General features: G+C 47.2%; 1 pseudogene; it reads right to left on the minus strand.

The window, feature by feature from the left end:
* Positions 1 to 10,144: 10,144 nt before the first annotated feature.
* Positions 10,145 to 11,605, minus strand: LOC147005645 (heterogeneous nuclear ribonucleoprotein A3 pseudogene; annotated as a pseudogene).
* Between the last annotated feature and the right edge of the window lie 282 nt (positions 11,606 to 11,887).

Below are 11,887 nucleotides of genomic sequence, written 5' to 3' on the forward strand. Positions count from 1 at the left end.
ACTCACAGAGATCAGCCTGACCCTGCCTCTGGTGCGCTGGAATTAAAGACACATGCCATCACCGCCAGGCACATTTAAAAATTATTCATTTATATTCCAGTTGGTTTACAGGGGGAAAAAGAAACCCCTGTTTTTGAATTATACTAATTGAGATGTGCTGCAAAGTAATTGTGCTTAAAAAATTAGATTTGAGATAAAAAATTATTGTTTTTAGTGAAAAGATTAATTTTCATCACCCATTTATATGGAAGTGGATTAGTTAATACTGTTTGACACTTAGCAAAAACTTGATGTGGAACTGAAGTATAAGAACTAAGTTCAATTGGAAGGGTCACTGTGGGGCATTTCAAAACAGCTCCTACGTCATTAGTAAGCGTGCAAAGGTGGCTTAGATGATCTTCTGGACTTACATGGCCAGATACTGACTTGTGGTGGCAGGTTCTCACCATTACATAATGCTGTCTCTGCCCGGAGCTCTCCCTAAGAATGACTATGCTGCATAAAAAGGCAAGACCCCAGTGGTTGCTCCACAATAGGGAAATTCGTTCACAAATTTCCCCCATATAAAATAAAAAATGTATTCTCGCATTCAGTGCTGGGAGCCCTCCTGCTTGTAGTAGTGTAGGGAAAGTGACTGGGTGAAATCTTCCAGAGAGCACAGTAGGTGTGATGGGCTAGCTGGGGGACGGTGACTTTATAGTACAGACCCACCAGCATGCACACCTACCCATCCGGCAGCATGTGCGCAGTGCACGTGGTCCTCACTGCAACATGTTTGCAGGGACAGGAGCCTAAACAAGGCTGCACCGATGAGACCTCAGCATCACTGTGCTGCTGAAGGGGACAAGGCTGTGCCTGGATCCCTGGCATACGGGCTCCTGGTTTAACAGCAAGCCACCTCAAGAACAACACTGTATGTAATCCAATATACACAATAAAATATATGAAAAAGGACTGGTGAGACAGCTCAGCTTGGAGCTTGATAACCCGAGTTCAATTCTCAGAGCCACAGAGAGGGTGGAGAGAACTGACTTCTATAAGTTGTCCTCCGATTGCCACACTTGTTCTATGGCCCTCTCGTATTCAAATACACAAGCACAATATATACAAATCTATGTAAACACACACACACACACACACACATTACAGCATTCAAAACACTTCTGCATGTACATGTACACAGAACCACTATGAGCTGTTAACTATGTCCCCTTCTGATACAAGAGTGATGAGTCCCACTTCTATAAGGTCTGAGGAGGCATGAAAGGGAGTTTTATGTTTATATTCTAGATGCCCCTACATGGTTAGACTGCTTCCCCCTCTCCCCTTGTGCTCTTCTCTCCTCCCCTTCCTTTTCCTCCCTTCCAATCCCTCCCTAAGTTTGGACTGAAACCACAGGGCTGGCGTTCCTGGGTCTCCACCTTGGAGGCAGCACATTGTGGGCATATTACTCTCCACAGCTGGAAAGCTGACACCTCTTGGTAAATCTCGTCAGAGATCCCCCTGTGTCTCCTCCTATTGGTTGGCTCTTCTGGAGAGCCCTAAGATTTTCCTTCTCTTCAGAATGTTCCATCTGGGGCTGGAAGAAGGATAGAGGTCAGAAAAATCCAAGTGGTGCAACTGAGACCCAGAAGCACAAGGTCAGAGGCCAGCTGCCCAGTGGACTCATGTACCCTTAGATTGCCAGTACTCAGAGTGGCCCTATATCAACCTCCGCCAAGATCCAGGCAGCTGGCCAAGAGGCAAGGGCAACCTAGGACAGGGCAAAGGGGCAGGCAGCACCTGCCTAAAGGCAGGGCCTACTTGGTCATCTAGATGGTCAAATTATAGGGCTCAGAATAAGGAGGTGGCGTGAAGCCTATCCCTGAACATATGATGCCCAATACCAAGGAACTACAGAGCTGGGATGCAATTTATTATCCCTGTAGCTTTGATAAAGAACTCACCGAAAGGCCGAAAGCTACCGCAGCGTGGGAGGGAGGATGCCAGAGGGTGGTTGGTCTGAGGACCAGAGCTGAGCAGACTGAGGATTAAACAGAAGTCTTGAAGCTCATATGGGGAAGGGAGATGGAGCCATGCCCTATAGATACAAGATGCCCCCAACTTCTGCTGAGCATACTGGGAGCCAGACAGTAAATGCTAACTTGAGTGGGTTTCAAGTGAGGCTTCCTGTCACAGTGGATGCTTGCTTGTACAAGGCCCTAGGTTCAGCTTCCAACACCTTCCCCAGGGAAACATAGTGAGAGCAAAATTGAATTTCCCCCTCAAGTGTTAGCCCAAAGCCACCATAGGCAGCCCGCTGTGGACGAGACTGTCACTCTCAAAACTGAGCCAGGTCTGAGTCAGCACAGTTAGTTTACCTTGAACCTTCTCCAAGGTAAAGATGGAACATTTCATGGATTTCGTACTCGGGAATGAAATGCCACATCTGCGTCCATCCCCAGAAATACTCTTTCTAAAGAGTATTTTCTTTTTAAAACGGCATTTCTCTCCCTCTCTTCTTCCTTCGTTCCCTCCCTCTCTCCCTCCATCCTTCCCGCCTTTCTCCATAGCTGAGGAGGACCGTGGAGATCTGATCCCCTGCTTCTGCCTCCTGAGAGCTGGGACTTCACGTGTTCACCACCACACCTGGTTTATTCAGTGCTTGGAGTGGAACACAGGGCTTCGTGCATGCTAGGTCAGCGCTCTCCCGAGCCCCGTCTCAGTCTTAAAATAGCATGTTCAGTGATTTCTCCAGAATATTGTTGGTTAGCCAGAGCGAGAGGCTTCAGAACCTAGGGATGGGCTCGCCCATCTGATAGTGCAGACCATGAGGCTGGCGAGTCCCCAGCCAGTCTGTGCTCTTGTACCACAATAGGTACAACCTTGGTTTCTTCAGATAGGGTAGCTATGCTCGGCTTCTAATGTCAAACTCCTTGTTACTATGTTCGTTTTGTCTGTAGGTTACAAACTCCCAGTAAGGCAGACAGGCCCCTGTCTTGTGAACCTCAGAGTATTTTGTTCTATAACGCTGCAACATGAATCTCTCTCCTAACTCAAGCTTCATAACACCCCTCTCTGGGCGTTTCTGCTCCCCTGACACCCTATTTCTCAGACATCTAAGGATTCTGGGAGTGAGCTAGTCCACCTAGCAGAATCTATTTCCGATCACACAGGGGCTGCCGGAGCTGGTAAAATGTTCCTCGGACACGATTGAAATACACACCTCACTCCCTGCCTTGTCAGATATACAAGTCAATCGTTCCCTCTTGCTCGACTACGCATTGATGGCATTTTCTATCGACCAGAGCTCAGTCCAGCCCGGAGCCTTTAGTACTATATGTGACTTTGGCCTTTCTGCATTGGCTGCTGGAGGAGGAGGTGCTCTGGGCCCTGCAGATGCAAGGGTCAGGTTACTCACAGCTCTCTTACCTCAGCACAGGCTGTATTGAGAACTTTTGTTTGCTTTGTTTCCAACCAGATCACCTTGGCTGTGGCCAGAAGGTGTGGATTCCTTCCCGTCTTTATGATTGCCGTAGCTCGGTGTGGTCTCATAAACGGTAAACTAACGCCACTCTGTAGGTAGTTCTAATTTTACACGTCTGTCAAGCTCTGAGTCGCCGGTTCTGTGATTCTGAGCTCCCCCTCCTTTAAAACAAAACCAAACCCTTGGCTCTTTTGGGAGCCGAGGATGTAGCCCAGTGGTTAGAGCCCCTTCCTAGCATGCATGACAACGTGGGTTTGAATCCCAGCACTTGGCAGTCAGAAGCAGAACTTCAAGGTCACCCTCCCCCGCTCCCCCGCACCCCCCCCCCCACATATATATGGAGTTCTGCATTAGCACTTGAGACTCTGTCTAAAAAAAAAAAAAAAAAAAAAAGCAAAATTCTGTTTTCTTCCCGGGGACAGAGTTTGGGTTGAATACCCTTCCTTAGAGAGAGGCAGGAGGGAGGGTGGACTGACACTGACATTTGCTCCCTTTTGTGTGGGATTGTGGGTGACGTGAGGGCACCCACCTTCCCTGCTTTCTCGGTGACCAAACCTGTTTTCCAGGACAGAGCAGCCAGCTTTGGCACACTAGCGGTTTCCAGGGCAGCACAAGAGAAGCTTAGGGTGGAAACTTAGCTTAGCTTAGCTTAGGGTGGAAACTCCATTGCTTGTATGGAATTCAGACATTACTGGGTGAGAAATTAGCTGGCTTCAGAAATGAGCACACACATAGTCATTAGAGAGTGGATAAGGGAATGGGGCTGACATAGGGAGTCTAAGTACCATACACGAGTGCTAGAAGAGGTGACTCAGGGGTTAAGAGGGTGTACTGCCCTTGGAGGGGACCCCAGTTTAATTCCCAGCACCCATGGTCAGCAAGGAGATTACAACTGCCTGTAACTGTAGGCCCAGGAGAACTGATGCCCTCTTCTGGCCTCCTCTGGCACGGCACTCACCTGCATATCTGCACCCACCCAGCATAGCATAATTACAAATAAAATTAGAAACCTAACAGAGATGATCTAGCAATTCTAACCCTAGGCAATTACCCATGAGAAACAAAACCTATAATCCATACAAAATGTGGACATGGCTGCTCACAGAAACAGAAACGAGTCAAATGTCTGTGGATTAGTGAAGGGGAAATGTGCTCTATCCTTGCAATAGAGCGTTATTAAGCCATCCACAGAGAATGAAGTGCCTGATAGGTGTTATAATGTGAATGAGGCTTGAAAACATCACGAACGTCTATTTAAAGGAAACGTCTCAAATCAGCAAGCCCACAGAGACAGGAAAGAGATTAGTGGTTGTTTAGGATGAAGAACTGAAGGGACCGGAGAAGGACCACTAAGGCAGATGTTTCAAAAACAGTGTTTTAAGGGTGATGTGTGTGTGTGTGTGTGTGTGTGTCTGTGTGCGCATGCGCGCGCACAGGGAGATCAGAAGACAACTGTGGGATTTAGTTCTCTCCACTCTGTGGGTCCTGGGGGGTGAGGTTTTTTTTTTTTTTTTCCTGAGTGTTTTATCACAGTATCAGAAAGGGACAAGAAGGCTTGGGCAGCAACGGAGCTGAATCTTCCTCTCACGTCTCTTCCTTCTCCTGCTCCTCCTCCCTTCCCCTCCCCTCCTTTTCTTGCGCGACTCCAGGGATCAATTCAAGGCTTTGTATCTGGAGGCAAGGGTTCCACCACTGCGCTAAGCTTCCATCCCGGAAACTGGGTTTGAAGGAGTCCTGTGCGCTGGTGCGCTCCTGAACCTCGGTGTAATCACTGTGGGAAAAAGAGAAACACAGCAAAGAGCCAGGGATGATAAGAAACCACATGACGTTCTCCTCACAACTCTGTTTCCTGTTAATGAAAGAAAAGCATCTCTGTGTGGAATAGTTAGGAAGAAGAAAAGAGCAAGCTGGGGGTGGTGCTGTTGTAATCTCAGTTCCAGGAGGCAGAGGAAGAGGGGTGAGAACTCAAGGGCTACACAGAGAGGCTTTGTTTCAAAAAACAGAATCAGCCAGGCAGTGGTGGCACACGCCTTTAATCCCAGCACTTGGGAGGCAAAGGCAGGCAGATTTCTGAGTTCAAGGCCAGCCTTGTCTACAGAGTGAGTTCCAGGACAGCCAAGGCCACACAGAGAAACCCTGTCTCGGAAAAATCAACAGAAGCAGTTAATTTCCCTGTCATTGTTTTTATTTTATTGTGGAATGTCTCTCCCTCTCTGTCCTCCCCTCCCCTCCCCTGACACATACACATGCCCAAATGTGAATGTGCCAAAGTGCCGAAATGTCGATGCTTCTCTTAATTGAATTCAATTAGATTGTCCACCCTCATTTCTGCTGGCAGAAGGAAACCATTCCTTAGGACAAAAGTTCACTGGAATTTGGGGGGTTTTCCTGTTCCCCCTTTCTTTCCTTCTCTTCCGTTTCTTCTCAGACTAGTCCAGGTCGTGCATTGCTGGCTTAGAGAAGGGCTAGCCTTTGCAAACTGTGGATGCTGCTGGGTATACACTTGCAATCCCAGCACTTGGGGGGCAGAGGCAGGTGGGTCTCTGTGAGTTTAAGGCCAGCCTGGTCTAGACAGCTAACACACATCCTCTCCTGGGCTCACTTAGCACTTCTATCCCTCTGCCACCCAGAGGAACTGCAGTGTAATGGAATCTGTGGCTTTGTTCCCTTTGGAATGGGAAGACATCCAAGCTTGCTCATTCCCGGTTGGAGCTGGAGGGCTGTGCCTAGAACACGGGAAATGCTAAGGAGCAGATGAAAAGTTAGAGGAGATGGTGACTCTCACCACACACAAGGTTCCTGAATAGGAACAACACAAGGGGATGTGTGGGCTGTTATGGGGGGAGGGGCTAGTCACAAGTCCACAGTTAAATGACTGTCCCTTTAGGAGGCCTTGAACTCTCAGGTATTTGCCGGCCTCTGCCTCCCCAGTGTGGCTTAGACTTGATTATTGACAATTTCTCTATTTTTCTGAGAAAAGACTATGGAGCCTCTGTCTCGTCGGAGCATATTTCAGGAAACATACCAGGCCAGGCGTTGTGTGTGGAGTTACTAAGCCTTGATTCCAAAGATGTATTTATTTATTTTAAGTATGAATACAAGTGCTCACAGAACCCAGAGGTGTTGGCTCCCATGGAGTCATAGGCCCTTATAGGGCATCCGTTGTGGGCGCTGCTGGCAAACTGGGTTCTCTGGAGGTGCAGTTCATGTTCTGACCCACTGAGATCCAAACTCTATACAGGTGCCTTTGGGTATTTTCCCAGTGAAGTGGGTATATTTAAATTGGTTGTCAACCTTTTGGCTATTGGTTAGAAGCAGCAAAAAGAAAAAACAAATCAAGACTAATTGTTTTCAGTAACATCCTTTCTGTAGAAAACGCAGTGTGCTTTACTGGTGATTAACACAGGCCCTCTGAAAATGGAAGCCAGGGCCCCATGATGTTTGCCTTGGACCAGCCTCCCCTCTGGGAGCCCCTGATTGGCCCGGTGGAGAGCTGGGTGCAGCTGGGGACTGTAGAGGCCATCAGTACCTACAATGCAGCTGTTCCTGGTTTTCCGGGATCATTTCCAGTTACAGAGAATTCCCCAGGAGATGACCAGTCAGAAATGCAGGGGGGAATTCCTCCACAGAATTTCTGGAACGAAAAGGATTCCATTTTCCTTAAAAAGGCTCTGCTGTTGAACCTCCTCCTGCCTCTGACTCACTTATAATTAATGGCATCAGCAGATCGGAACTTGATGGCTGTTCTGAAAACTGTTTGTGGGTTACATTTATTTTTGGATTTCTATGCAAACGACAAAGCAGAGTTTGGAAATGTTAAAAAAAAAAAAAGGTCATGATGTAATTTTTGTACTGTGATTTAACCTAAAGGCCGGGGCCTGAGAGGAAGTGGAAGGGAGCTGGTGTGAGGAGCTATTTCAAAAGCTGGGTGTCTCATGGCACTCTCGGGCATTTCCAGCCCCCCCTCCTCCCGGGAGCTGCGGAAGGAGAGCCGCTGTGAGGTTCAGGCCAGCGTAAACGACATGAAATCCTGTCTCAGAACAATAAGTACAGCTCCCACACAATAACAATTACAACAACAACAAAATGAAATCCCAGCCTCCTCTTCCCCGGGGTGGGGGAAAACCTATTTCCAAGCTGAGAGTTTTCATGTGCACCTGTAACCACAGCCCCTGTGAGTCCAAAGCAGGAGGGTTGCTGGGAGGTAAGGCCAGCCCAGACCTCAGAATAAAGCCTTGTCCTGGTAACTGAGGAGAGATGACAGACAGATAGACAGACAGACAGACAGACAGCAGTCAGATTTCCTAATTACCCCTCTCCTCAGTTACTGTGGGTTGTGGCTGAGTGACCCCTTAACTAGTGGGTCAGTGATGCAGTTAGAAAGGCAGTCGTGGTGGTTCTCTGACTATAGAACCGCCGTGTACACAGAGAAGGAATCTTATCCACAGGAAAGAATGAAAGTCCGTGAAGAAGAGTGTAGTGGGAATATCTTAATAAATCCCAGCTTGGGGTTCCTTCCTGCCTCTGACCATTTATGTCCCCGAATGAAAGATACACACAGCTATATGTGTGTGTGTGTGTATTAAGATTTACTTATTTATTTTATGTATATGAGTACACTTTAGCTGTACAGATGGTTGTGGGCCATCACGTGGTTGATGGGAATCGAACTCAGGACCTTTGCTCGCTCTGGCTCCGCTCGCTCCGGCCCAAAGATTTATTTATTATTATATGTAAGTACATCCTAGCTGTCTTCAGACACACCAGAAGGTGTGTCTGATCCCATTACAGATGGTTGTGAGCCACCATGTGGTTGCTGCGATTTGAACTCAGGACCTTCAGAAGAGCAATCAGTGCTCTTAACCACTGAGCCATCTTTCCAGCCCCGCCTTATATTTTTAAAATATGCCTTATGCAGCACAAGAGCTGGGCAACTGCCTACCCTCTATGCTGTTAGAATCTACCTCCTTCGCGTAACTCCTAGTTGCTACTTAACTAATTTCTGTGTTCCATCTTGGCTGCTCTTAACTCCAATTGGTCAGCCCACGGTCTCTTGGCCCAGAGCTCAGGCCTCTGCTTGCTTCTCTACTTCATGGCGGATATCATCTCTCTCCTGAACATTCTTCCGAGAGATGGCAGCTCTTTTCCCCCTCCTCCTGTTCCCCCTCCTTCCTGGTCCCAAGCCTGGGAAACCTAAACTGCCGCCTATGTCTCTTTTCCCCAGCTATTGGCTGCTGGCATCTATATTAACCAATCAGAATCAACTGGGGGAGGGCCCCTCAGTGCGGACTTTCTCGTGCAAACAGTTTTGGGGGACTCAATTAACGTTAGAGTACAAGCAACTTCAGGCCTAACCCAATACAGAGGAGTGTTCTGCTCTTCTCCGAGCCGGAAATAATCTCTCTGAAGTAACTATTGATGTTAAAGAGCATTTACCTTTAGTGCTTGACAGAGACGGTAATTTTTGTGTGAAACATGTAATTTGGACACTTAGGAAACATGCTAAATGCTAAGTAGATGCTTTGCATCCAGGAGCACACTATCCAGAGCGGTGACTATTTTAGCAATCTCTTAAGTTTCACGATGCTGAGAAACTCAGTTGCACTGACAAGCTCTGGGGGCGGGAGTGAGTCACCGAGTGTGTGACTCACACAGTTGGCTGGGCGGCTTCCGCACCAGGGGTTTGCTTTGCTGTTTCCACGTTTTGGCGTGATGCTCTATGGCTGGAAGAGTCTGGCGCACCCCACAGTTCACTCTCTTCCTGCTCATTGGCTAGACGAGTCACCCAAATAATAGAAGACATTCTTACTTTCTTTGAGGGGTAGACATGTGAGTAAGTTTTGGCCAGTGAGACATAAATAGACGTATAGGCAGCTCTCTGGAAGTGTCCCTTTCTCCAATTTCTTCTGAGGTGAATACAAAGGCAATAGCTAGGCTCATCACCTGCCGTGGGCCTCGAGGATGAAGACTAGAAAGACCGAGCTGAAAGAGTTCTGGGCCCTGCTGACTTTGTGGAAACACTATCCTGATTGGGTGTGCTAATTCCTGAATTTATTTCTTTATTTTTTTTTTTTTTTTTAGTAAAATAACTTTATTTCAGAAAGGAAATGGACTGTAAATGCCTCCTAAGCAAATGTACTTTCTCCAATCTGTTACTAACCACCACTGAACGATTGCTACCTTATTGGTAACTATGATTTCTGTGAATTTAGTCCTGACTTAAATGCCAAGCTAACTTGTTGATGCAGGGATGTTCCCTGTGTGGGAAACATTTTGCAGATTTGTCCCCTGAAAATGTTCTATTAAGTAACCTGAATTAAGCAATTTTCAAATAAGCCCTTTCAGGGCAGCAGAAATAGCCCTTATGAACAACCAGCAACATTATGTGAATCGTAACCCAACTCTTTGGATGTTTTGAAAAGGAACTGGAGTTATACAGGCACCACCCTTTAACTCCAGCACTTGGGAGACAGAAGGCTGGTGGACTGAGTTCCAGGCTGGGACAACAGTGAGAGCCTGTTTGTGATGGGTTAGGGAGACTAAACACTTGACTGGTCCACACAAGAGTAAACGTACACGCTATAGAGCTTTAAGGAAGACAACTGTTCTGATAACTGCCAAAGTTCCTAGTTCTTCCTAGGGTGGGAACAGCTTATTAAAGTCAAACATCAAAAACTATTTTTGAAAAGCCAACATGACTTTCCCTTATTGAACCTTAGAACATTGAGTTGTACACATGAAGAGGCACATCTAGCTTATGACAAACACCCATGGCACTGCAGAATGTAACTGCCTATGTCTTAGAATTTGTTCAATGGGAACCAAAACAAAACTGAGCTCTCAACTGTGACATTGACTTGTGGGAAACCAACGGTGTCATCGGTTTTTACTGTGAGCTACAAACCTTACCCAGCCAGAAACCTTCGTATTTAAGGTGTGGGAAAGACATTCCTCGTTAGGCAGGTAGGGTTCTCATTCACCGTTTCTGTTTTATTTTAAAACCTTCTGCTACCATATCCACCACTTCCACCTCCAGATCCATAGCCACCACCATAGGGACTGCCTGAGCTTCTTCCACCAAAACTGCCCCCCTTCATGGGTCCATAATTTGACTGTTGCTGTCCACTATAATTTCCAAAGTCATTATAGTTTCCACCACCACCATAGTTACCTCCACCAAAATTTCCTCCTTCATTGTAACCATCATAGCCTCCTCCTCCACCACCATATCCACCACCCTGGTTTCCATAGCCTGGTCCACCACCTCCATAACCTCCTCTACTGCTGTAACCAGGACCACCACCATAGTTGCCACCATCACCTCCAAATCCATTATATCCACCATCACCACCTCCATAACTACCTCTGCTGCCACCACCTCCACCACCATAGCCACCTCTTCCACCAAAGTTTCCTCCACGACCAAAGTTTCCACCACCACCTCCAAAGTTTCCTCCACGACCCATAAAGTTGCCAGATCCACCTCCACGACCTCTCTGTGATCCAGCAGACTGCATCTCTTGTTTAGAAAGGGCCTTTTTCACTTCACAATTATGCCCATTAATAGTGTGGTATTTCTGAACAACAATCTTATCAACTGTGTCATGATCATCAAAAGTTACAAAAGCAAATCCTCTCTTTTTGCCACTCTGCCTGTCTTCCATAACCTCTATGGTTTCAATCTTGCCATACTTTTCAAAGTAGTCTCTCAGGTTATATTCTTCCGTATCCTCTTTAATACCACCAACAAAAATTTTCTTCACCGTTAAATGGGTGCCAGGCTTTACAGAATCCTCTCTAGAAACAGCTCTCTTTGGTTCCACCACACACCCATCAACCTTGTGTGGCCAAGCACACATTGCAGCATCCACCTCTTCAACACAAGAGTAGGTCACAAAACCAAAGCCTCTGGAACGTTTTGTTTGGGGATCTCTCATTACCACACAGTCTGTAAGTGTGCCCCATTTCTCAAAATGTTCTCTTAAGCTATCATCTGTGGTTTCAAAGCTCAGACCACCAATAAACAGCTTCCTCAGCTGCTCTGGTTCTTTTGGATCATGGCCCTCCTCCCCCCCCCCGGCGGTGGCGGCGACGGCCGGAGTCAGGCTGGGGGCGACCGGGCGGAGGTTTTACCTCCATTTTGAGCCTTTATTTTTAATTTGTGTGTGTGTGTGTGTGTGTGTGTACACACAAGGGCAGGTGCCTGGAGAGTCTAGAAGGTGTTGGATCCCTTGTAGCCAGATGCTAAGTGGACTGACTGTGCATTCGTGTTTTAGACAGCTGTGGACCACCTGACATGGGTGTTGGGAACTGACCCTGAGTCCTCTGAAAGAGCCGTGCTGCTGAGCTAGCTCACCAGCCACCCCCTCCCCAGAATTTACTTTATATGGAAAAAGAATTACTTTTTAAATTTCAGGGAAC

Source organism: Mus caroli, unplaced genomic scaffold, assembly GCF_978045245.1.
Source record: "Mus caroli unplaced genomic scaffold, Mus_caroli_1 scaffold_3, whole genome shotgun sequence".
Lineage (NCBI taxonomy): Eukaryota > Metazoa > Chordata > Mammalia > Rodentia > Muridae > Mus > Mus caroli.